This window comes from Rhinatrema bivittatum, unplaced genomic scaffold, assembly GCF_901001135.1.
Source record: "Rhinatrema bivittatum unplaced genomic scaffold, aRhiBiv1.1, whole genome shotgun sequence".
NCBI classification, from domain to species: domain Eukaryota; kingdom Metazoa; phylum Chordata; class Amphibia; order Gymnophiona; family Rhinatrematidae; genus Rhinatrema; species Rhinatrema bivittatum.
The window spans coordinates 19,777-47,100 of NW_021821129.1; the positions used below are offsets into that span (position 1 = coordinate 19,777).

Consider the following 27,324-nt stretch of genomic DNA (forward strand, 5'->3'; position numbering starts at 1 on the left):
TGAAGGTGGACCAATAGATCCTTTTGTAGGCCACATAATTTGTACCCCTCCCCGCATAAATTACACAAACAGGTGGGTCCTATCTGCATGCATAACAGTTAGGCATGCTGATCATTAAAATTGATGCAGATAATGTGCGTGCTGGCTGATTTGTGCAAGCTGCCAATTAACATTAATGGACAAGATGTGCACTCAGGTCAATTTGTGCATATAGCAATTAGAACTGATAGCCCATATGTGCATGCTGGTTGATTTGTGTGTACAATTGAGATTGCTGGTGCACATGTGCGTGGTTTCATTTCTGCATGTGAACTGAAGATTCATTTTCTACAAGAGTTAATTGCTATTTGGCTTAGGCTCCATCCACTCTTTAATATTGTGGAAGACCTGACTGCCTTACTGTATGGGGGAGTGGGTTGATTAGCACCTAGCCATGATTGAGTTGACCTTCTCTCTGACCTTGCAATCCAGATCCTGCAGTATTCACAAGGGCTATTATGTGCACAATAACTGTGCTGAGGCTGTTTAAGCAATCAAGGGGAGCATTTAGAAGGTAAAGCTTGATCATTGTGTAGAACCTTAACACTTGGCTATCTTGCTGTGTGGGGGAGTGGGTTGATTAGCACCTAGCCATGACTGAGTTGATCTTCTCTCTGACCTTGCAATCTAGATCCTGCAGTGTTCACAAGTATGTGCACATACTGGAGTGTTATATGCTGCTGCTATAGGTGTTATGCTCAAGTTTGTGAACCCTTGGGCCGACAGGAGGATGGTATACTTTAGGAGGAAGATCCGTAGGTTCTCCCATCGGGTGGCGAGGCAGAGCAGAAGATGCGACCAGCTGACCCTCGGCACTGGAGACTGAGGCAACTGTGGAAGCAGTCGAAGAGTCATGACGACAAGGAGAAGAATGGAGTCTTCGCCACTGGAAGTCCGCGGTCCCCCCACAGCTGGGACTTAGGTGGACCTTTGAGAGGTTAAGGAGTTGAGTGTTCGGTGCAAAGGCTAACTGGAGCTTCACCCCTGGAAGCCCGCGGTCCCCCCGGGAGGAGCCTGTAGGGACCCGGGCCGCTGGGACTTAGATGGGCCTTTGGAGACAATGGTCCAGAAGAAGTCCGAGGTCAAGTGCCAGAGGGTCGTTGCTTACCAGTCTGAGGTCTTACACCAAGGGATCGCCGCTTGCCAGTCCGAAGTCACACACCAGGAATCACCGCTAGCCAATCCGAAGTCAGGAACCAGGAACACCAAGACGAAACAGGAACAAGGATCCGAAGTACAAGAACTCACCGAAGCAAGCAGACCTGACTACGAGGAATGTTGCCAAGTCGAGGAATGAGTAGAGGAAGCCTCCTTTTATACTTCCTCTGCTCTGGCTCATAGGGAACAGCTATAGATGGTTAAAGGGATCAGGTCCCTTTAAATCTAATGAGGAGGCGCGGCCTCGTGCTTAAAGATGGCAGCGGCCATATTGGATTTCCTCCGCGGAGGAAATACTGCAGGACGCCGCGAGGGAGGAGCAGGGACGGCTCCCCACCCGGCGGCCAGACCGGGGACCTTCGCCGGAGCGACGGGCACCGGCTCAGGGGTTATTCTAGGAGCTGCTGCGGTGGGTCGCTACTGCGGTGGGTCGCTGCTGCGGGTGAGGTAGGGGGCCGCGCCCGTGGCCATCCACGGGCGCAGAACATAACAATAAGAACAAGAGTAAAACATTTAGGTAAGAATGATTTGCAAATTTATGCCTAGGGGGTCATGTTAATAATGTTTATCAGTTCAGGGATATTTATGTTGAGAGTTTGTATCTCCGATTTGGACTTTTCATTTTCTCTGTTAAGGGATCCATGTCAGATGTTAGCTTTCAAACATTTATTTATTTATTTATTTAAGTTTTTTATATACCAACATTCAAGACGGTGGTCCCATCATGCTGGTTCACAAGAAACAGGGGTGAAACTTTACCATTTAACAAAAGTGCAGAAAAGCAGTTACATAAAGCAAGGGAAAACAATAACTTGGAATGTCTTGTCTTGTCTGCTTCTCACATCTTCTCACATCTTGTCTTGTCTGCTTCTCACATCTTCTCACATCTTGTCTTGTCTGCTTCTCACATCTTGTCTTGTCTGCTTCTCACATCCCTATGTGAGGTCAAAAATCAATGTATTGTAGCTGCTCACTCTTCTATGTCACTTGAATCTCTTCCCACGAAACTAGTTCAGCTAAATATCTTGTAGCAAGACTGTATTCTATAGCTTTGCATGTTGAAGCCTTTTGAGAGGTAGAGGGGACCTGTATTACATACCAGGGACAACATAGCCTTTTTTCAAGGCTGGAGACAACCTGAAGCTCTATAAAAGTGGTGAGGTAACAAACTATTTTGCTTTTCATGTCCTAAACAATATGAGCATGTGGATGGGTGTACAAGATGAAAAGTGTGGATGTGAAAGAGTGGTAAATTGATAGGCAACAATGAGTACTCTGTTTCTATAATTTACTATGTATGTACTATGATAGTTGAAGAGTCTGATTTGCAGATATATTTTGGCCTATGCATGTCTTCACAGTCTGTATAGTACTGCAGAGTAGGCACTCTGTCTAATAGTAGAAAAAGGTATAGGGCTGGTAAGTACAATGGCATTCTGTCCTTCGGCATATACTCCTTCACCATGTGTTATTAATGATCCATATGTGCACTACACCTAGCTCCTGGGAGCCTTTAATCTTTTTCTGGCAGCAGTATTACAGTTACAATGTGTAAAAAAAACAAAAAAACAAAAAACCCCACACTTACCAAAATGTAACCAAAAAAGGTTTGCTACACAGCCCTATGTGCCTCCCTGGGAACCAGAACTGTGAAGAAATAATGAGAAGATTGCAATGGAAATCTTAGTAATGTGTTTCTTTATATGTGTTGCATGTCCATGTAGTTGGACCCAAAAAGCAAAGAGGAAGACGGTCTAAAAAAGCAGTGAGGAATTAAAACAAGGAATAGCCGAAAGTCCTTAAAAGATGTGTTTATTAAATAAATGAGTGCCCGACTCTAGGCCTGAGTTTCGCCCATTGTAGGGCTGCTTCAGGGGCTAAAATAAAATAAATAATTTAAATTAAAAACACACAGATGCAGAAATAACTTAACATAGACTTTTAAACGTACAGAGAATTATAGTCATATAAATACAGGTACGGGGGGGGGGGGGTACAAACGTGTTTTGAACAAAAGGGGGGGAAGGGGGGAACGAGGAGGGAAAAATTGGAGCACATATAAAAATTGATTTTTTACCTGAAAACAACAAAATGTTACTTTTAAGATGTGCTTTTCAATCACTCAAGCCTAACAAGAAAAAAATAAAACATCAAATAATGTATGAAAAGAGCAACTATCTTAGAAAGAAGTGGTAAAATTATGTAAAATCGTACCTCATTCAGGACAATGTCCAAAACATGAATGACAGGTTCAGTGGGTGTGCTCTTTCCATGGGAGTTCATAAACAGACTTAAACATAAAACAACTCGTATTAATACAGGAAATTGAAAAGTTAAAAAGATAAAAAAATAAAAATTGAAAATAAAAAATGAGTTCAAAAACATTATTACCTCTTAGGCACACGATTATTAAGCACTCAGGTTTCTTAAAATCAGAGCAGCTACAGAGGTAGTGTGCATTCAAACAGCAGCATAACTTCTGAATTTCATTCAGAGCGGCTCCAAACTCCGACAGGAGGTAATGTGCATTTCAAACAGCAGCAAATGTTCTAAATTAAATAAGATAACCCCATAGTAAAAATGTAAATAAGGATAGGCAATACATGATCCATTTGTATTTAAAACCTGTATCAAAATCTACTAAAAATTATGAATTTTTACTACCTCTTTGACTAGCTTTTCAAGACAAATTCACTAACCCTAACCCTTCCTCTAATTTTGAATAGCTTTTTATGATAAATACTCAAACTCTAAGCTTTTCCTAACTTTATGAACAAATATACAGTCTCTAAGCTCTTTCCACCATTTGGCTAGCTTTTTATAAACAAATACACAAACTAAGCTTTTTTCACAGTTTGGCTACCTTTCTTTAAAAAAACAAATACCCAAACTCTAAGTGGACACATCAAGGGTGGCATGTATTTTGCAAAGTTCACGCATATGTGAACTATGCGAAATATGAGCACACCTTTTTAAAATCTACCCCATAATGTCACTATTGTAGGAACCCAAAAATCTTTTTTGTTATCTTTTCTTTTTATTGTATATAACACTGTATTCAAACATCACAAGAACACATTCCTTAAAAAATACAAAGATTCACAATTTTTTAAAATATGGATTAATATTCAAAAGATGACCCACTCTTCTACTTACAGTATTAATGAAACATAACTTTACAGACTTCCTCTCCACAAGCTATTTAGCTGGAGTATAAATTCTCCAAATGTATAAGATCAGAGTCTAATAATACCAGGATTTCTCAAAGTATATAGGATCACAGAGTCTCCTAACACCAACATTTTTTTAAACTTTCAAGTAATGGAGTCTTCTACCTCAATGATGGACCCAAGAAGCAAAGAGGAAGGCAATCTATGATAGGAAACAGAAGAATAGATGCCAGATGTCTGAATGTATTTATTGTAGTGGAGACATGTTTTTATAAAAAGCCCGACTCAGCCGAGTTACGCCACACATCTAGTGGCTGCCTCAGGGGCTATAGTAAAATAACATCACATACAGAAAAATTAAAAAAGACATACACAACTTAAAAAATCAATATAATATTAATATACAAACATATAAAAGAACATTTAAAATGGTGACATACAGAACATGTAAAGGAGATCAAGAGCTAGAGCAACTACATATGCCTAAAATGTAGTAAGTGTAAAACCTACATAGGTCATGAAGAAAGTTAAGTGAAAGTCTTGTTAGAATCTTAAAAAAGAATTTTAAGTTCAATGTATTTCAGTAAAATTATTATCTATTGAAATTACTACATAAAAAAGATTTTTTAATTAAATGTATTTCAATTAAATGATTTTCTATTTGAATTACTATATAAAACTTTTTTTTAAAAAAAGATTAGACAATGAATTACCTCTGATTAATGAGTTTGGACCTAGTATGGTCTTAAATCAATATTACTTGTAATACATAAATTCACGATAAAACATCCGCAATCGTAGCATGTCTGTAAAATACACACAGAATATCTATGAGAACTCTAAAAAAAAAAATCTTATAAATGCTTCAATTGTGCTATTGTATTCTCAAACAAAGGGGGGAAAACCAACCTATAAATAAATAAGGCACCAACTAGTTAATAAAAAGGTCTGGGTCTTACTTGAATTGTAAATTAATACAATAAAAAAATACTAAAAAAATGAAAGTGTTATTCAAAAAATTGCACCATCGCCCGAGGATGAACCAATATTTATAGATCCCTAGCTGATCCCATAATGTATTATGCAGGCAGAACATGTAATAGCGAAGCTGACTTTTATAGAGGAAGCCTGTGGTGAGACAATGCCTTTTACACATACAAATCAAAATGGCTGCAAATACTCAAAGCAGCGGGTCATGTTACAGAGCTGTGGGCTGAGATCTACTTAAAAGCCTTGTTACGCCTGTCGGTTGCAGAAGGCTGCGACCACTTACGTTCACCTCTTTCTTCTCTGCACTGACTCCATTGGGGAGAGTGGCGGCCTCCGCCAGCTACCGCCGACCTGCCTGGCTTCCCTGGGATGGTGTGGGCGCTGCCGACCACCATCTTGCCTCCGGGATCACATAGGCATGCGAACACAGGTCAGTCTTAAGCACATCTTGACAGGAACCTCAGGGGCGTCCCCCTAGGACGTCTCCACTCCTGGATACTTAAGCCGACTGAACCTGACCACTGACGACTTGGCAACGAGTTCCCTCATTGCTGATTCCGCACCACACTCTATGGACTTCTGTTCCAGCTTCTACCTCGGCGTGAGACCCTCTTTGTACCCGCTCCTCAGGGGCCCTTCCTTGTCTCTGGCTATCCGCTCCTCGGAGGGTCTTCTGCCTTGGACTATCGTTCTACCCCGTATCCCAGGGCTACTTCTGGAACGCATCTTGCTGTGAGTACTTTGACTCTTTGGATTACTTCTACTCTCCAGTGTACCCCGCTCTGCGGACCATTACCGGATTGCTACTACTGAGGTATTCCCTCTGGGTATACCCCATCACACAGACAGTCTTCTCCTGCACTGCCCGCTCCTTGGGTAGTGTCTCTCTCTCACTCTAATAAAATACTCTATTCCACAGGTGTGTCTGACGTCTGCCAAGACCTTGCCTCCTGACAGTGAGACTCATAGGGCTCCTCCCTGTGGGTGGTTCCATCATTCCCAGGGGCCCACAAACCCTACAGATTGCCAAGTCCTGGACCTGGCACAGGTCTTGGCGATTCAGGCCATCCCTGGCCTGGCCCAACATATTACAAAGCAGTAAAAGGTATTAGAGACTTTGGCTAATGCCATAAACCAGTTAAGTAATTGGCTGGATTCTGCCTCAATGCCTGACAAGCCTACTCCTGCTTCACATGCGTCTCTGTTCCGGACTTCAGTGCTCTTGTTGGCACCTCCTCATTTTGCAGGTGACCCCTTGTCCTGTAGGAGTTTTCTGAATCTATGCAACATGCACTTTGCCTTACGACCTGCATGTTTTTCTGATGTAACTGCCAAAACTACATTCATCCTGTCTCTCCTGGACAGAAAGGCTTTGGCCTGTACATCACCCCTTTGGGAACAGATGGACCCGATACTCAACGACCTGCCGGGTCAGTATTTGATGACCCCAGTTGCAAGACCATCGCTGGATCCACACTCCTGCATTTACAACAAGGTACCCGGTTGCTGACCAAGTATGTCATTGAGTTCAAGACTCTTTCCTCAGAATTACACTGGTACCTGGACTGTCTGCGTGCCATATTCCTTGAAGGGTTAAGTTCACGCATCAAGGATGAATTAGCTGCACGAGAACTCCCTGAGGCTTTGGACTCCCTTATTGACCTCGCTGGTCGCATTGATCATAGGATACGTGAGCGATCACACGAGGCTAAAGGAGCCAAGAAAGTATCATCGGGTGTTCCTCGCATCCGTCCAACACCTACCATCTAGACTGCTCCTACACCCAGTATCATTGAGGATGAACCAATGCAAATGGGTCACAGTCATCTATCCGTGAAGGAGAAGTGTCATCGACAAATATCACGCCTCTGCTTGTAGTGCAGCCAACTGGGCCATACGGTACCCTTCTGCCCGGAAAACTCCCAGGCCTAGGAGCCGCTGGAGAACTCCTCCTAGGTCTAACAGCACCATCTCCTCCACAAACACTACCTGTCTCTATTAACTCGGACACCCTGGAGTTTCACACATTAGCGCTGGTAGATTCCAGGGCTGGCGGTAACTTTATACTTAAACAACTCGTGGATCACCTACAAATTCCCACCAACCAGATACTGACGCCACTGTTATTGTCTTCCATCCATGACGAGCCATTACCAGGTGAAGTCACCCGATCCATGGTTCCTATCCAACTTCACACCTGGTCAATGCACACAGAGACCTTCTCGTTCTTGGTTCTAGACAAAGCTATATACTAGGGATGTGAATCGTTTTTCAACGATTAAAATTATCGTCCGATAATTTTAATATCGTCTTAAATCGTTATAGAACACAATACAATAGAAATTCTAATGATTTATCGTTAAAAATCGTTAAATCGTGTTAGTGCGCACTAACTCCCGTTAGTGCGCACTAACAGAAAATGATACAAATTGACACTTTCCAGGTCACTGAAGGTCAGTTAGGAATGAATATGTATTCCTATTGGCTGGCTGCCCTCTTATCTATTGATGTTACCAAGGTTCCCACTGAGGTGATGGTTGGGGGGATGGGAAATGGAACTGGAAACTCACGAACACCAACGGAAAATGATACAAATTGTTGACACTTCCCAGGTCAGTAAAGGTCACTTAGGAATGAATATGTATTCCTATTGGCTGGCTGTGCTCTTATCTATTGATGTTACCAAGGTTCCCACTGAGGTAATGGTTGGGGGGATGTGAAATGGAAACAGTTGGAAGCTTGACAAAAAAAGTGTGACTAGAACTTGTTTCTTTATTATTTTTGTTAGCAGGTACGTGAAATGCTAGTGCATGTTGAATTCGACTGCAGGAGGTCGTTCCGGACCCCCGCTGGACTTTTGGCAAGTCTTGTGGGGGTCAGGAGGCCCCTCCAAGCTGGCCAAAAGTCCCTGGGGGTCCAGCGGGAGTCCGGGAGCGATCTCATGCCGCGAATCATTTTTCTGTACGGAAAATGGCACCGGCCATAGCCGTATGTATAGTGGCCAAATCTTCATTGAGCTGGATAACTTCTGAGTTATGCAGCTAAATGCTTTTGAATATAGACCTCTGTGCTACTAATGACTGATCCCTTCAGAAGTTACCTCTGCCTGAGAACTGAGATACCACCATTATTATGGTATCATGCTCAGCCCTATTGCTTTAAAAGTTATTTTTCTTTATGCTAATCACGCAAGGCCCAATTTAAACTTTATGTAGTAGGGCACCAGATGGCTCCATGTCACAAGGGACAGACACAACTGTAAGTGCAAATGCAGATACAGAATTTTCAAACAATGAGTTTCCAGTCTGTCACATTAGTATTGATTTTAAAGCAGAATTCTAACACTGCTGAGCTGAAAACCAGCTTATTATATCTTGAATCTAATAGAGCACAAAATCTACAGCAAAAACTGTTACATTTACAAGAAATTCTGAACTTATAAATGGGCACCACCAGGGTCTTACTCATAACAAGGAAGAGTGATTCACATGCACTGATCAAATGATACTGAAGCTTTTTTTGCGCCATTTTGCGCCGCCATTTTGCTCAAATGGAGATTCACATCTCTAGAGACCTGCCTTATCCCCAAGCTGGAGTCAGTGTGTGCAGTAAAGGAGACCTGCCTTTTCCCCAAGCTGGAATCAATGTGTGCGCATAATGCAATGCACAGGAAGCAATGATGTGACTGCTGGAGTGGTGCACTGCCTGCCTACCTAGGCTTGAATATATTAATGCTGCAGTACTAATAAAAATAAATTATAATTCTGCTAAAATGCCACTAGCCTCACCAGTTACACTAGGCTAATAGCCTAAGCCTAGTCAGACACCACCACCTAATAATAATTAATTATTAATTCAGTGATATAATAAATCATTTAAAAAAAATTGAGTAGGTTAATATAATAGATGACTGTAGTAGATTGAATAAAGATCTGATGTTTCTACTCTCCACACATCAAACAAAAGCAACACACAAACAGAGAAGCCCTTCTTATAAAGCTGAGCTAGTGAGTTAAGTAGGAGGAAAATTAAACATACTGGTAGCCAGTGTGGCTACTTAAAAAATACACTTACCAACAATCAATTACCACATAATATATTTGAACTGTGTAGTTCCAGCCAGGACCACCTTTCTAAAATGCACAGTGATTGGCAAATTCAACATGCACTAGCATTTCACGTGCCTGCTAACAAAAATAATAAAGAAACAAGTTCTAGTCACACTTTTTTTGTCAAGCTTCCAACTGTTTCCATTTCACATCCCCCCAACCATTACCTCACTGGGAACCTTGGTAACATCAATAGATAAGAGCACATCCAGCCAATAGGAATACATATTCATTCCTAAGTGACCTTTACTGACCTGGGAAGTGTCAACAATTTGTATCATTTTCTGTTGGTGTTCGTGAGTTTCCAGTTCCATTTCCCATCCCCCCAACCATCACCTCAGTGGGAACCTTGGTAACATCAATAGATAAGAGGGCAGCCAGCCAATAGGAATACATATTCATTCCTAACTGACCTTCAGTGACCTGGAAAGTGTCAATTTGTATCATTTTCTGTTAGTTAGTTAGTTAGTTAGTTAAGTGCGCACTAACACGATTTAACGATTTTTAACGATAAATTGTTAGAATTTCTATTGTATTGTGTTCTATAACGATTTAAGACGATATTAAAATTATCGGACAATAATTTTAATCGTTGAAAAACGATTCACATCCCTAATGGCCAGGACCTCTTTTGGAGGGTCCACGAACTATAGAACTTACAAAGTTTGCTGTCTTGTGTCCTCTTCAGATACCAAGTTAAATGGTATTGTGTCTGCCATGTCCTTAACAAAATTAGTAAAGGACAAGTCCTCTTGTGGGGATTTCTTCCTACCTTCCGGAGGAGAAGGGTCAAACATAAAACTCTTGGAGGAAGTATCCGTATGCTTGTCCTCCCAGGAATCATATGGGTCTTCTCTACAAGGAGAAGTGGGAGAAGACCGCGGTGGTCGAAAAAGTCCTGAAGGTCCTGGCTGTGGATCATCAAACGGTGTCCGTCCAGGGACTTCTTCATGTGGTTTGGATGGAATCTATTTTGGTGGTAGAGCACATACGATCGCATCGAATTTATCCATGAGAAGATGAAATAACGCTAATTCAGGTTCTCCTGGGGCCCCAGGCACTGGCATCAGTATTGTCGGAACTGGATCCAGTCTTGGTCCGGGTATCGGCGATGGTAAAGGCATCGGTGTCGGCGGATGCTTTGGTACCGGTAGGCAGCGGCTTCGGTATTGGTACCGGCATCGGCATCGATGGTCGATGATCCTGTAATGCTTGCAGTACCGCTTGACGGATAAATCCGGTCAATTCCTCCGTGATAGCTAGTGCAGGCAGAGCAGCTACACGTGTGGCGGTGGAGGTGTTGTCGGTCCTTCCACAGGGCCCTGTGGAGGTTCGATGGTCAGTACATGGAGAGGAGGTGAACGCCTCAGCATCGAAGGCCTCGGAATATCCTGAAGGTAATGCCATTTGGCGGTCAATTTCTCTGGGGAGAGTAGAGCTTCCGGGATCGATGGATGGCGATGTCGATGCTTCGGTCGATGTTCCGCCGCTGACTTTGATGTGACGGATGGGGTCGGCAATGAACGATCCCCCGAACCTTCCGGATGACGTTTTTTGAGAATTAGATGTTTTGAAACTCCAGCTGGAGATGATTGAGTGGACGTCGATGGAGAAGGTAACAGTTGTAGATGGAACAAGTGTTCCATCTTTTCTTGTCAGGCCTTTCGACCCTTCGCGGTCATTTTGGCACACTTTGGACAAGATGTTACATCGTGTGTTTGACCAAAACAAAGAAAATACTCGAGGTGTGGATCTGTAATGGACATGGTCCGATTATACCTGGGACATTTTTTAAATCCCCTGGCCATATTTCCCTCGACAGCCGTTGATGAAAATGAGAAGAAAAAGCAAAATGTTGCTTACCTGTAATAGGTGTTCTCACAAGACAGCAGGATGTTAGTCCTCACATATGGGTGACATCACAGGATGGAGCCCAATCACGGAACACTTTTGTCAAAGTTTCTAGAACTTTGACTGGCCCCTACTGGGCATGCCCAGCATGGCACTAACCCTGCAGCCAGCAGGGGTCCCTCTTCAGTCTTATGTAAAAGCTACAGGTAGTGTCGAAAAATAAAATAATAAAACAAACCCAACACCGCAGGGTGGCGGGCAGGTTTCGTGAGGACTAACATCTTGCTGTCCTGTGAGAACACCTGTTACAGGTAAGCAACATTTTGCTTTCTCACAGGACAAGCAGGATGGTAGTCCTCACATATGGGTGAGTACCGAGCTGAGGATGTCCGAACATGCACCAAATGTAGCCAAAGGCATGCAACAGGCACAACAAGTGGGGCGGAATTTGGTACAGGGCATCCTGAACCCCACCGGGCAGGCGGAAGGGTGTTGGTATGTCACGTCGTAAATAGGTTATGCAAGACAGACTGGCAGAAGATGGAATCTTGTCTTCCGGCTTTGTCTAAGCAATAGTGAGCTATAAAAGTATGGAGAGAACTCCAAGTGGCAGCCCTGCAAATGTCAGGAAGCGGCACAGATCGTAGGTGTGCTACTGAAGTCACCACCTCACAGTGTGCGCTTTAACACGGTCCTGGAGTGGAATGCCCGCTTCTGATAGCAAAAGGATATGTAGTCCGCTAGCCAGGAGGAGAGAGTCTGCTTACCCACAGGCTGCCCTAATTCGTTAGGATGGAAAGACACAAATAATTGAGTGCTCTTCCTGTGGGCAGCTGTACGGTCTAGGTAGAACGCTAGAGCCCGTTTGCAGTCAAGGGTATGCAGAGCCTGTTCTCCTGGATTGGAATGGGGCCTGGGAAAGAAGGTAGGTAGTATAAAGCAAAATTGCTTACCTTGTAATAGGTGTTATCCCAGGACAGCATATGGGTGACGTCACTGATGGAGCTCTAGTGCGGGAAATCTTTCTGTCAAAGTTTCTAGAAACTTTTGACTGGCCCTGTGAGGCCACTGAGCATGCCCAGCATGCCATGATATTCTCTGCCACAGGGGTCTCTCTCTAGTCTCATATGTAGCAATATGCTTTAGCAAAAATAAAATAATAAAGGTATAAGACCCAACTCCGCGGGGTGGCGGGTGGGTTTCATGAGGACTACATCCTGCTGTCCTGAGATAACACCTATTACAAGGTAAGCAATTTTGCTTTATCCCAGGACAAACAGGATGCTAGACCTCACATATGGGTGATTAGCAAGTTATAGGCTGAGTCATTTTGTAGTGAAGCAACATTGAAGTATTGTTGGTGAAAATGAGGCAGCCGAAGATCACAGTAGATTGGATGTAGAAGGAGTTGGGGTTAAACTGGAAACAAGTTCTTTAAGAACTTGTTGCCCTTGTTTGTCCAAACAGTAATGAGCTGCAAAGTTGTGAAGAGAACTCCATGTTGCTGCTTTACATATGTCAAGAATTGGCACTGAACGATAGTGTGCTACTGAGGTTGACATTGCTCTTACTGAATGCGCCTTTACTCGCCCTTGGAGAGGAAGGCCTGCTTTTTCATAGCAAAACTGTATGCAATCTGCTAGCCAATTGGATAGAGTATGTTTACCCACTGCTTTACTTGGTTTGTTTGGATCATAAGATACAAAGAGTTGTGTGGATTTCCTGTGGACTGCAGTGCGGTTTAAGTAAAAGGCCAGTGCATGCTTACAGTCCAAGGTATGTAAGGCCCGTTCCCCTTGGTGAGACTGAGACCTTGGAAATAATGTGGGTAAAACTATGGATTGGTTCAAGTGGAAATCCGTAACCACTTTGGGAAGGAATTTTGGATGGGTACGGAGAACCACTCTGTCATGTAGGAATTTTGTATAGGGTGAGTACGTGACAAGTGTTTGTAACTCACTAACCCTTCTAGCTGATGTAACATAGAAACATACATAGAAATGACAGCAGAAGAAGACCAAACGGCCCATCCAGTCTGCCCAGCAAGCTTTCGCACTTTTTATTTCTCTCTCATACTTATCTGTTTATCTTGGCTCTTAGTAACCTTTTTTTATTCTATTTCCCTTCCACCCCCACCATTAATGTAGAGAGCAGTGTTGGAACTGCATCTAAGTGAAATAGCTTAATTAAGTTAGGGGTATTAACCACCGCAATAAGCAAGCTACACCCATGCTTATCTGTTTACTCAGACTGTGTAATTCAGTCCTTGTTGATTGTTGCCTGAATATAGCTCAACCTTTCTTCATTCTCCCCTGTCGTTGAAGCAGAGAGCCATGCTGGCTACGTATTGAAAGTGAAGTATCAGTCTTGCCCCCCTGCCGTTGAAGCAGAGGACTATGCTGGATATGTGTGAAGTGTCAAACTTCCTCCCTGCTGTTGAAGCAGAGAGCTATGCTGGCTTTATATTGAAGTGAAATATCTGACTATGGCTATGGCTACGGCTATGAGGAAGACAGTCTTCCATGTGAGAAATTTAAGATCACAGGAAGTCATGGGTTCAAAAGGAGAACTCATGAGCCTTGTTAAGACCAGATTCAGGTCCCATTCTGTGACTGGCGGCTGAATTGGTGGTTTAAGTTGAGTTAAACCTCTTATAAACCTGCTGACAAGAGGTTGTATGGATATTGGGGCATCTCTCATCTTGTTATGGTAAGCTGAGATTGCACTTAAATGTACTCTTACAGATGAATTCTGGAGACCAGAGTCTGAAAGATGGTATAAGTAGTCTAGTAAAGAAGTTGTGGGGCAGGTGAAAGGATCAATATTCTTTTTCCTGCACCACAAAGGAAACCTTTTCCATTTCGAAGAATAGTTCTTTCGTGTTGAAGGTTTACGTGAAGCTATAAGCACTTGAGATACATTGGTTGAGAGATTGAGTGGTTGTAAGATCTAGCTTTCAACATCCATGCTGACAGGGATAGGGATTGAAGGTTGGGGTGGCGCAACCGACCCTGATTCTGAGTTATGAGAGTCGGAGCTACTCCCAGACGAATTGGATCCCTGACTGAGAGGTCTAGAAGTGTGGGAAACTATACTTGTCGAGGCCAATACGGAGCTATGAGAATCATGGTCCCCCTGTCCTGTTGTAGCTTCACTAGAGTTTTGGTTATGAGCGGTATTGGAGGATACGCATATAGAAGGCCTGAGTTCCAAGGGCGAGCAAAGGCGTCCTTGGCTGGCTGGTTCTTCTGTTTGTGTAGAGAACAGAATTTGTCCACTTTGTGATTCAGATGTGACACAAAGAGATCTATTGTTGGTTGCCCCCAACGCTGAAATATCCTGGTCACTACTGAGGGATCCAGGGACCATTCGTGTGGTTGGAAGTGACGACTGAGTCGATCCGCTCCTACATTGTGAATGCCTGCCAGATAAGTGGCCCGGAGGAACATTGAGTGGTTCAGGGCCCAGCCCCAAATCTGTGCAGCTTCTTGACAAAGGAGATACAAGCCCGTACCTCCTTGTTTGTTGATGTACCTCATGGCAACTATGTTGTCCGTTTGGATGCGAAGAGGCTTGTATGAAAGGCAGTCCTTGAACGCATGCAGAGCATAACGTATAGCTCGAAGCTCCAGAAATTTGATTTGAAATGTTGCTTCGAGTCTTGTCCAAGTACCTTGGGTTTGGAGGTTGTGTATGTGAGCTCCCCAACCCAAGGTGTAATTAGCGTTATTTGTGGGACTGGTTGTTGGAAGGGTAGGCCCTTGGGCAAAATGTCCTTGTTCACCCACCAAAGAAGAGAGGAACGTAGCCGGTGGGTTACTTGAATTGGAGAGTATAGTGGTTGAATGGCTTGGGTCCATTGTGATCTTAAAATCCATTGGGTTACTCTTATGGCTAGCCTTGCCATAGGAGTGACATGAACTGTGGAGGCCATGTGGCCTAGCAAGGTTAGAAACTGATGAGCTGTTGCTTGTTTCGTTGAGTAAATGGAATTTGCCAAAAGGGAAAGTGCCTCTGCCCGATCCTTGGGTAGAAAGGCCTTTGAGAGGATGGTGTTCAATTCTGCTCCAATGAATTGAAGTAGGTGAGATGGAGTGAGATGGGACTTTTGATAATTGATGAGAAAACTCATTGAATGAAGTAGAGTAATTGTTCGACTGAGAGAAGCCAGAGCTCCGTGTTGAGATTGACTTCTGATGAGCCAGTCGTCTAAATAGGGAAATACATGGACACTTTCCTTGTACAAGTGTGCTGCTATTACTGCCAGACATTTGGTGAATACTCTGGGAGCAGAGGCAAATCCAAATGGTAGTACTCTGTACTGGAAATGTTGATGCCCCACCATGAAGCGCAGGTACTTGCGATGAGGATAGAATATTGGAATGTGAGCGTAAGCGTCTTGAAGATCCAGAGAACAAAGCCAATCTCCTGTTTGAAGAAGTGGAAGCATGGTGCCTAGAGAAACCATCCTGAACTTTTCTTTCTTCAGAAATTTGTTGAGATTTCGGAGGTCTAGGATGGGACGTAGGCCTCCGGTTTTCTTTGGAATGAGGAAATACCGTGAATAGAATCCTCTGCCCTGCTGAGTCCGGGGTACTGGCTCTACAGCCCTGGCTCTCAGTAGGGTGGATAATTCTGCTTGCAATTGGATTGTGTGATTCACGTTGAGAGAGAGAGAGATCTCGGAGGAGAATCTACTGGAAATGAGAGGAAATTGAGTTGGTAACCTCGAGATATTATTGCAAGCACCCATTGGTCTGATGTTATTTGAACCCAATTGTTGTAAAAAGAGGATACTCGACCTCCTACCAGAAGTTGTGGCTGAGGATTGGAGAGGTGGCTGTGTTCTCTGGGAGTGTCTTCAAAAGCCAGCAGCAGGTCCTGTCTGTGGCGTTGGTTGAGGCCTAGCCACCCTAGGTTGTCTGGGCTGAGGCCTATGTTGTAGTCTGAAGACCTGGTTCTAGATGTAGGAGGGTAGTACCGTCTTTGCCTATAGAATGGTCTTCTAGTATCTTTTCTTTGAGGCCTACGAACTGAGTGCGTAGGTGGATCCTGTGAGATTGAGGAAAGCTGTCTCAGGGTTTCCGTATGCTCTTTTAACTTCGTAACTGCATCCTGTACTTTGGATCCAAAGAGGTGATCTCCCAGGGATGGGAGATCTACTAATTTATCCTGGACTTTAGGCCTGAGGTCCGAGGCTTTAAGCCATGCCCAACGCCTGACACTGATCCCTGATGCAGCCACTCTGGAAGCTGTCTCGAACCCATCATAGGCTGCACGTACTTCATGTTTGCCTGTCTCCAGTCCTTTTTGGATGATGGCTTGGGCTGCTTCTTGATATTGTGATGGAAGAGATGGAATAAATTCTTGCATTTGCTTCCACAAATTTCTTGATATTGGGTCATGTAAAGTTGATATGAAGATATCCTAGAATTTAACATGGCCCCTTGATAGACCTTCCGCCCCAGAGAATCTAAAAATCTGTGATCTTTACCTGGGGGATTTGAGGAATGTGGTCTAATCCTCTTGGACTTCTTTTGCGCAGACTCTACCACTACTGACTGGTGAGGGAGCTGTGATTTTTGGTAGCCAGAGGTAGACTGCACCAAATTTGTACTGTCCATTCATTTGTTAACAGCTGGCACTGAGCATGGATGTTCCCAAATGCGATGTTGCAAATCCAGCAGAACATCATGAACTGGTATAGCTACCACTTGCTTTGGAGGGTCTACAAATTGAAGCACCTCCAATGTTTGCTGTCTGGTATCTTGCTCTGTGACCAAAGTGAATGGTATGGTGTCAGCCATTTCCTGTACGAAAGATGTGAATGAGAAATCTTCTGGAGGAGATTTTTTCCTTGGATCTGGTGAGGATGGATCAGAAATAAAAGCTTCAGATGAGGTGTCTGCATATCGCTCCAAGTATCATATGGATCTTGGGCTTGAGGAAAGGTTTTGGCAGTTGCAGGTGGTCGATGAATCCCTATAGGTCCTGGTAATGGATCATCAATAGGTGGTTCCTCAGGTTGTTCTTCCAGTGGATTTGAGGGAAGAGAATCGAGCAGTTTATGACATTTTTTCATTAACAGCTGATATAGTGCCAATTCTGAATCTCCTGGATCCCCAAGCAAGGTTGGCATCGATGGTGACTGTTAGAACCGAAGATAGTGTTGTTGACTTCAGTGGTCGCATCGATGTCACCGCAGTTGTCATCAGTTTAGGTACCGGCATCGATGTAATTAGTGACATCAGCATCGGTATCGACAAAGTCGTTGACATCGGTATGGTAACCGGTGTTGGCGGAATCACCAGCATCGGCGAAGGTATCTGCATCGGTTCAAGAACCGACATCGGTGTTGACACCGGCATCGGTGACGCCACCGGCATCGTCGCCGGAATAGGTGTCTGTTCTTTCAGTGCCTGGATCACCGCTTGTCTTATAAAATTAGACAATTCCTGCGATACAGCTGGTGTGGTCAGAGCAGCTGTATGCGGTGGCGGTGTAGGCATTGATATTACCTGCACAGATCCCTGTGGAGGTTCAATTGATGATGGTGTAGGCCCCGGCACCGCTGGTATCGCAGTTTCCTGAGGTTTCTGCCACTTAGCTGTCGGTTCCTCCGGGGAGAGGGTTGACGCTAGAGTCGGTGTGTGTCGATGTTGATGTTTAGGCCTATGCTCAACTACTGACCTCATCGATGTCGAAGTCGATGGTGATGCTTGATCTCCCGATCCCTCCAGACGTTTTTTCAGTAAAACATTTTTTGAAACTCCTGCCAGGGACGATTTCGTCGATGTTGAAGGAGAAGGAAGAAGCTGAAGGTGGAAGAGATGTTCCATCTTCTCCTGTCGAAGTTTTCTTCCTTTGGGAGTCATCTCTGCACATTGGGGGCAGGATGAGACATCGTGTTTATCTCCCAAACAGAGAACACTCTCAAGGTGTGGATCTGTTATAGACATCGTCCGATTACATACCGGACATTTTTTAAATCCTGAAGCCATCTTTTCCCGACAGCCATCGATGAAAAGAGGGGAAAAATTCTGAGAGAGAGTTTTTACTTAAAATAAAAATGAGACTATGATTTCTCACTGGCCAGTGGAAATGTGAGAGAAATCCCATATGGGAGAAAAATATGTTGAAAAAAATCAATGACTTTCTAGTCAGTAAGTCTGTGAGAAACTCACAGGGCTCCTTGCTACGTGATGCTTTCAGCAGCACGGAAAAACGAAGACTAGAGAGAGAGACCCCTGTGGCAGAGAATATCATGGCATGTTGGGCATGCTCAGTGGCCTCACAGTGCCAGTCAAAAGTTTCTAGAAACTTTGACAGAAAGTTTTCCCGCAATAGGGCTCTGTAGTGATGTCACCCATGTGTGAGGACTAGCATCCTGCTTGTCCTGGGATAATGGATTGATTGAGATGAAACTCTGATACTACCTTAGGTAAGAATTTAGGGTGAGTGCAAGTACCGCCCGGTCTTGCATAAGTTTAGTGTAAGGCGGATAGGTAACTAGGGCCTGTAACTCACTAACTCTGCGAGCCGAAGTGATTGCCAAAAGGAAGATCACTTTCCATGTGAGAAAGTGAAGTTCACAGGATTGGAGAGGCTCAAATGGTAGTTTCATGAGCCGACCCAAAACCAGGTTGAGGTCCCAAGAAGGGGCCGGAGGATGCAGTGGAGGCTTGAGGTGAAGCAAGCCCTTCAAGAAGGGGTTGCACTGAGATAGGGACATCCCCGATACCTTTATGGAAGGCGGCTACCGCACTGACATGCATTCTATGGAGGAAGTTTGAAGACCTGACTCTGACAAGTGCCAGAGGTAGTCTAGAAACTTCGGGATGGGACAGGTAAAAGGATCAAGGGCCTGAGAAGAGCACCATGATGTGAACCTGTTCCATTTGTAGGAATACGATTTTCTCGTGGAAGGCTTCCGTGAAGCAATCAAGACATGGGAGACTGGATCAGAAAGGTTAAGCAGCTGAAGGATTAACCTTTCAACATCCATGTTGTCAGGAACAGGGCATGAAGTTTGGGGTGGCGAAGGCACCCGTCGTTCTAAGTTATTAGAAGCGGGTCTGTTCCCAGAGGAATGTGCCTGCGAATGGAAAGATCCTGAAGGATTGGAAACCGCACTTGGCGGGGCCAGTGGAGTGCTATCAGGATCATGGTTCCCTTGTCCTGACGTAACTTCACGAGAGTCTTCGAGAGAAGTGGAAGTGGAGGGAATGCAGATAGGAGAGTGGTTGACCATGATAGGGAGAACGCGTCTCTTGGTGGATAATTGTGGCTGCGAGTGAGAGAGCAGAAACTGTTGACTTTGCGATTCTGGGGTGACGCAAAGAGGTCTATTTGAGGATAAACCCATTGTAGGAAGATGGAGTTTGCTACTAAGGGGTTTAGAGACCACTCGTACGGTTGGAAATTGCGACTCAAATTGTCTGCCAACAAGTTGTCCACTCCTGGCAAGTAGGTGGCCCTGAGGTACATTGAGTGGGAGAGGGCCTCCGTCCATATCTGTGCAGCTTCCTGTCACAGAAGGTAGGATCCTGTCCCTCCCTGCTTGTTGATGTACCACATGGCTACCTGGTTGTCCGTCTGGATCAGGATGACTTGATTGGACAGGCGATCCTGAGATACTCTGAGAGTGTTTCTTATTGCTCGAAGCTCCAGGAAATTTATTTGGTGCTTGGCTTCCTCTGGAGACCAAGAACCTTGTGTCTGGAGATCGGCCACATGGGCTCCCCATCCGAAGTTGGAAGCATCGGTGGTTAGAGTTATTTGAGGGTTTGGCGCCTGAAAGGGTAAGCCCTGTAGAAGATTGATGTGATTTGTCCACCAGGCGAGAGACAGATGGAGTGAGTCGGTGACGGGGACAATGGTCAACAGAGGCTGAAGGGACTGTGTCCATTGCGACCTTAGAGTCCACTGCATGACTCTCATGGCCAGGCGGGCCATTGGTGTGACCTGAACTGAGGACGCCATGTGACCAGAGACACGAGAGTGAGGGCTCGTTGTTGAGGCAGGAAAGCCTTTGCCTGTAAGGTGTCCAAGTCTGCCCCAATGAACGATAAGGTTTGAGATGGGACTAAGGAGGATTTGTTGTAATTGACGAGAAATCCGAGTGAAATTAGAATGTGTAAGGTGAGATGTAGGGATGACAAAGCGGATTGCTGAGTCGGAGCCCTGATTAACCAGTCGTCCAGATAACGTGTCCACGTCTACCCTGAGTCCTGAGGAAGGTGGCAACTATGACGAAGCATTTTGTAAAGACTCGTGGTGCAGATGCTAGGCCGAATGGAAGCACTCGGTATTGATAGTGCTTGGGGATGGCTCGATGGTGCCTATGAGGGTATCGTATCGATCTCGATGGCTGAGGCAGAACTCCTGAAGGAGGGATGCGGAATGGTGTTTCTCCTCCCGATAATAAAGTCAACGGGGAGGGCACCGGAGCCATCGGTGACCCGGGATCCACCGGTGGAAAAACGGCAATAAGTGCTTCCATCCTCGATAGCAGTGGTGCCAATGCTGCTGGAATTGGGTCGGTGCTCGGTTCCACTATCGGTACCGATATCGGTGCCGGGGGAACCTGGAGTTGATGCATCACCTTGTCGATGGCCTCCTGAACCATCCGGTCCAGTTCTTCTCGTAGACCTGGAGCAAGCAGCCCTGGCTTCGGAACAGAAGAAGGAGGCAGAGGTATAGCTGGAGGGACCACCGTTAAAGGCGGAGTCGCAGTTCCCGACGCCCTGCCGGGTGAGGATTGCCTCGGTGACCCGGTTGCCGAAAAGGTCGGTGCCTTTTCTGGATGGGGTTTCTTTGGTGGCAGCTCGGACGATAGCGAAGTCGATGGTTTCGATGCCTCGATGGTCCAAGACTTTCGGTGCCGATGGCGATGTTTCTCCTTACGATCCCCTCGGTCCTGAGGGGGAGAAGAGGGTGTCGAAGGCCGGGAAGTGATCAACGCCGGGCGGTCACCGGTCGGTGGACGAAGCTGGCGCTACCTTGACGGTGCCGGTTCCGATGATGTCGATGCAATGGACGGAGTTGGGGTTTGAGCATGGAAGAGAAGTCCCATCTTCTCCATTCTGACCTTGGGACCTTTTGGTGTCATTAGGGCACATTTGGTGCAGGTCAAGACATCGTGCTCTTGTCCAAGACACATTACACAGACTTTATGCGGGTCTGTAATGGACATGGTACGAGTACAGTCTGGACACCAACGGAACCCCGACGCCATGGCCACAGAAAAAACGAGCCGCGGTACGGTCGATGGCCAGTAGGCAGGGCCAAACTCGACGGTAATCGATGGAAAATGGGTAAAAACTTACCGGAGTACCGCGGACTGAAAAACGTTAACGGAGGGACCCCTGTGGGGCAATTTAACTTTAAATTATTCCGTGAGGAAAATTCCTGTCAGGAATCCTTGCAGAGCTCCTTAACCGCGTAGCTACTGCTGTGCAGAAAAAAGAAGACTGAAGAGGGGCCCCTGCTGGCTGCAGGGTTAGTGCCATGCTGGGCATGCCCAGTAGGGGCCAATCAAAGTTCTAGAAACTTTGACAAAAGTGTTCCGTGATTGGGCTCCATCCTGTGATGTCACCTATATGTGAGGACTACCATCCTGCTTGTCCTGTGAGAAATAATTTTACTCAAAAGAGTGAGAATGAGACAAAAATTACTCACCGGCCAGTGGTAACGCGGGAGACCCCAATATGGGAGAGAATTGTTTTGAAATCTGATTTTTAGTCAGAAAGTATGTGAGAAAACTCACACAGCCTCCTGCTCCGCGATGCCAAAAACAGCGCGGACAAAATGAAGACTGAAGGGAGACCCCCATGGCTGAGAATATCATGGCATGCTGGGCATGCTCAGTGGGCTCAAAGTGCCAGTCAAAAGTTTCTAGAAACTTTGACAGAAAGTTTTCCCCAATAGGGCTCCGTCAATGACGTCACCCATATGTGAGGACTAGCATCCTGCTTGTCCTGGGATAAAGTATTTTTTTCACTCAATGCCCAATTAAATTGTGGAATTTGTTGCCAGAGGATGTGGTGAAAGCAGTTAGTGTACCTGGGCTTAAAAAGGGACAAGTTCCTGGGAGAAACATTCATTACACATTAGCCATGTAGACCTGGGAAAGCTACTGCTTATCCCTGGCTATGAGCAAGACGATTTAGACCTATTCTTTGAAATCCAGGTATTTGTGATCTGGATTGGACAGTATCGGAGAAAGGATGCTGAGATTGATGAACCTTTGGTATGACTCAGTATGGCATAGATTTATTTTTAATTTAATTTATATTCTGCTTTGCAGGCACTTCAAAGCAGATTACATTCAGGTAGTGTAGGTATTTTCCTGTCCCCAGTGAGCACACAAATTATGGGGAGACTTATCAAGCCAGACACCCAACCCTATTACAATAAGCTACTTGGGTCATGCATACTGAATCCTATGTAAATAAAACAACAGAGCTGATTTAGAAATCTGTCAGCCATATTATTTTATCTACACTTATGTAAAATCTACCATTGGAGCACAGAGACTTTAATGCAGGTACCAATAGGGTCCTGTGACCCAATACAGCATCCCCCCTAAAATAATCAAAAAAGTTGCCAGGGGTCTTATTAGACACCTCCTCACCCCCCCTGTTCATGCCAGGGTCACCAATTTAGGCAACTCCACAAAAAAAAAAAAAAAAGAATTTAGAACAGTGCTGCATGCAATGGTGACCCCCTGCCCATTTCCCCTCCCTAATAGTGACCTCTTTCCATAAAAATCATTCGGCTTGTAGGATGCTCCCTCAGTCCCCTGACCCCCAACCTTTGAAAAAAAAAATCATTGGTGGCCAAATAGTCCCTCGCCCTTAAACCTTTAATTTGCCATATCTGCAAATGTAGAGGACCTAGAGCACATCCTAACTCAGTTAGCACCATTTTCCAAACTGGCGCCGACCAGACTTTAACTTTGTCACATGACAGGGTCAAGGTCTGGGAACTGGATCATGGCCACACGGTTTTGGCCCAGTTCCATGAACCTTGCCCCTCTCACATAATAGGGGCAAGGACTGGTCGGCATCATTTTGGAAAATGGAACCAACCGGGCCCAGGGCTAGGGGCTGCCTTTGGTCCTCTACATTTGTAGATATGGTCTGTAGGAATCTGGGGTGAGGTGGCCACTAGGTCACCAAAGATTTTTTTTACAATTGGAGGTGGAGGGTGATGGGCCCTATTGGCCTAGATTTTTAAGGAAAGGCGAGGGGAGTCACTATTTCGGAGAAAGTATAAGCGCATCAGGAGGAGGGTAGCCGGAGGGGGGGGGGGGGGGGGGTGTCGTCGTCATACGGCAATGTTCTACATTTTTTTTCCTTTTTTTCTTTTCAAGGGCTGCCTCATGTGGAGGTCCCAGGGTAGGCATGGCTGGGGGTGGTGCCCTAATAAGACCCCTGGTGACTTTTTTGATTCTTTAAAGGGGTGTGCTGTATTGGGCTATATCACTCTATAAAGCAATGGCAGCCTTATGCACTGGGTTCTGCCATCGCGTTTTGCCACAGCCCCCTTCCACATTGTTTTGTCTCATGGACTTTTTCTGCGAGACAAAAGAACACAGCAATATGGCCATGATATTTTGTCAGAGAGGGGCAAAATATTGCAGGACCGCTCCCCTTTGGCCCCTCCAATAAAATATCGCAGCTTCATTAATCCAAACCTAAATTTGTACCTGAGGCAATGGAGGATGAAATCATATGCCCAAGGTCCCTAGAAGTAGCAGTGGTATTTGAAACCTGGTTTATAGCCCACTAACCAGTAGGTTAGTGTAATTAGGTTAGTGCTTCTCTCCACTCCCTCCATTTCTTATGTTCTTATGAAATGGATAGCTTGTTTCTGTTCTCTGAGAACAAGCAAACAGCAGGGAAACCAACCAAAAATGGGCTCTATTCTGCAAACAGATGTAATTATCCAATTACTCAATTAAAAATAGTGTTCTCTGTCACTGCAATGCCCAATTTGTTCAGATCAAACAAAACAAAAAGCTGGGTGAACTTTTTATAAGTCTTAGTCCGCTCCAGATATATGTAAATTGCAGATTCACTGTTCTTGGCATGTGGCTTACATAAGCACAGTGGAAGAACGACAGACTGATTAAGGTAAAAATCCAATCACTTTAGGCAGGAACTGAGGATGGCCAAGCACCACCCTATTATGACTTTTGGTATAAAGTTACTAAGGCCTTAAGCTTATTGACTATGAATGCTTAAGCTCCATATAAAAAGTGACCTTCCACTTAAGGAATTTGAGCTTCAAGAATCTAGAGACTCAAAAAGGACTTTTATCAGCTGAGTTAAAACCAAGCTGATATCCTTTCATACAGGGGGAAGCTTGATGGAAGGTTTCAATAGAAGTAAGCTCTATACAAATCTGACAATTAAATGCTGGACAGAAATTAGGTTCCCTTTGTAAACATGCTGGGGTGTGGCTAGAGCACCCTTCTGAAATGGGTTCTTGGATCTCTTAGGGCCTGATTTGCAAAAGCATTTACATGTTTAAAACTGGGTTTTACAAGTGTAAATGTACTTTACTCATTTAAGTGGGCTTTTGAAAATTGCTACAGTATATGCCATTGAATTAATAGGTTTTACAAGTATAAGTGCACTTTACACTAGTAAATGGCTTTTGAAAATTGCTACAAAAGTATGTTACGCTTACATGTTAACTTCTTTGAAAATTGACCTGTTAGAGTAAACAGAATCACATGTTTATATACCATCAATGTGAACTATTGTAGCATTGGTAATGGATAGGGATGTGAATCGTTTTTTGACGATTTAAAATATCGTCCGATATATTTTAAATCGTCAAAAATCGTTAGGGCCACGATACAATACCAATTCCCCCGATTTATCGTTAAAAAATCGTAAATCGGGGGAAGGGGGAGGGCAGGAAAACCGGCACACTAAAACCCCCTAAAACCCACCCCCGACCCTTTAAATTAAATCCCCAACCCTCCCGAACCCCCCACAAATGCTTTAAATTACCTGGGGATCCAGCGGTGGTCCAGAACGGCGGCGGTCCGGAACGGCCCCCTCAATTGAATCCTTTTGTCTTCAGCCGGCGCCATTTTGCAAAATGGCCGCCGCAAAATGGCGGCGGCCATAGACAAAAACGATTCGACGCAGGAGATCGTTCCGGACCCCCGCTGGACTTTTGGCAAGTCTTGTGGGGGTCAGGAGGCCCCCCCAAGCTGGCCAAAAGTTTCTGGGAGTCCAGCGGGGTTCAGGAAGCGATTTCTTGCCGCGAATCGTTTTCCGTACGGAAAATGGCGCCGGCAGGAGATCGACTGCAGGAGGTCATTCAGCGGGGGTTCCGGACCGCCGCTGAACGACCTCCTGCAGTCGATCTCCTGCCGGCGCCATTTTCCGAACGGAAAACGATTCGCGGCAAGAAATCGCTTCCTGAACCCCGCTGGACTCCCAGAAACTTTTGGCCAGCTTGGGGGGGCCTCCTGACCCCCACAAGACTTGCCAAAAGTCCAGCGGGGGTCCGGAACGACCTCCTGCGTCGAATCGTTTTTGTCTATGGCCGCCGCCATTTTGCGGCGGCCATTTTGCAAAATGGCGCCAGCTGAAGACAAAAGGATTCAATTGAGGGGGCCGTTCCGGACCGCCGCCGTTCTGGACCACCGCTGGATCCCCAGGTAATTTAAAGCATGGGGGGGGGGGGGTTCGGGGGGGGGGGGGATTTAATTTAAAGGGTCGGGGTGGGTTTTAGGGGGTTGGCTCACGATTTTAACGATTTTTCACGATATTTTTAAAACCCAAACGGCAACAATACGATTCCCTCCCCCTCCCAGCCGAAATCGATCGTTAAGACGATCGAGGACACGATTCACATCTCTAGTAATGGAGGTCTAAGAGTTAGAACTACAGAAACAAACAAACAAACAAATAAAAGGAATAGCTAACTTTGCCTCAGTACTAACTAGCCAATAGCATTTTTCACTATTTGGGCCATCTAGGTCTGTTAGCCCCCAAACAATAACAATTTGTAAAACATATTTACCATAATAAAAAATGTGTTAAAGCTTCAATTTGTTTTAATTGTGTATTTTAACTAGATTGTAAATTCCACAGATCAAGAATTCTCTATTATTTGTATCTCTACATACACTGCATATCTAGTATTGCTATAGAAAAGACAAAAAGTAGTAATAGAGTGGTATCTTGCATGTCAAATAGCCTTATTTACGAGGGTTCATATATCCATCTGACCTACAAGTGACTAATTGGGCAGGTCCAATTCTCTAATTAATTTTATAATGCTGTAATGCAACTTTCAGTTCATTATTCATACAAAAACTGTGTGACCAGAATTATCTACTCACATGTATCCCCTGACCAGTCTTCTCAATCAATATTACCCTCACTATATACTTATAACGGTCAAAGTCCATTTTCTTCACAGCAACTAACATGTCAGCTGACAAGGAAAGTGCTAGGGCTTTGCAAATCTCTGGGTCGTACTTGAGTCCATTAACTTTATCCTAAAGAATAAAAAAAAAAAATTTTATCTTCAGAAGAAATCATTTTCAAATTATAACATGGGAGGAGCAACAATGAAAAGCATTTCCATGGGTAAAATGTTGTTTTACTTGCAGAAATGGACATAATTGCCCACCCTCTACAAAAGTGAAATTACATGCATATATCAATCATGCATTTACTTTTACTCATGCATTTTGTAGGTGTTCCAGTGGGTAGAGTTAGGTTGAGGAAAGCAATAGGTGAATAATTTTTAAACAATATACACACAGATTTTATTATGTATTTTCAAAGAGAGCTTACATGTATAAGTTATTTTTGAAAATACTCAGGCAAAGTGATGCACGCAGGGAAGAGCAACCGAAAATACAGCTACATAATGCAAGGTTCCACAATAAGAGTCCCCACCCAGGAAAAGGATCTAGGTATCATCGAGGATATGTTGAAATCCTCTGCTCAATATGCAACAGTGGCCAA

General features: G+C 44.6%; 1 long non-coding RNA gene across 1 annotated transcript; it reads right to left on the bottom strand.

The window, feature by feature from the left end:
• Window positions 1-3,410: 3,410 nt before the first annotated feature.
• On the bottom strand, window positions 3,411-26,845 carry LOC115082476. Its single transcript, XR_003854178.1, has 3 exons — window positions 26,691-26,845; window positions 3,589-3,746; window positions 3,411-3,487 (listed from the first exon to the last, which is right to left on the bottom strand). It is a non-coding gene; the product is annotated as an uncharacterized LOC115082476 (long non-coding RNA).
• Between the last annotated feature and the right edge of the window lie 479 nt (window positions 26,846-27,324).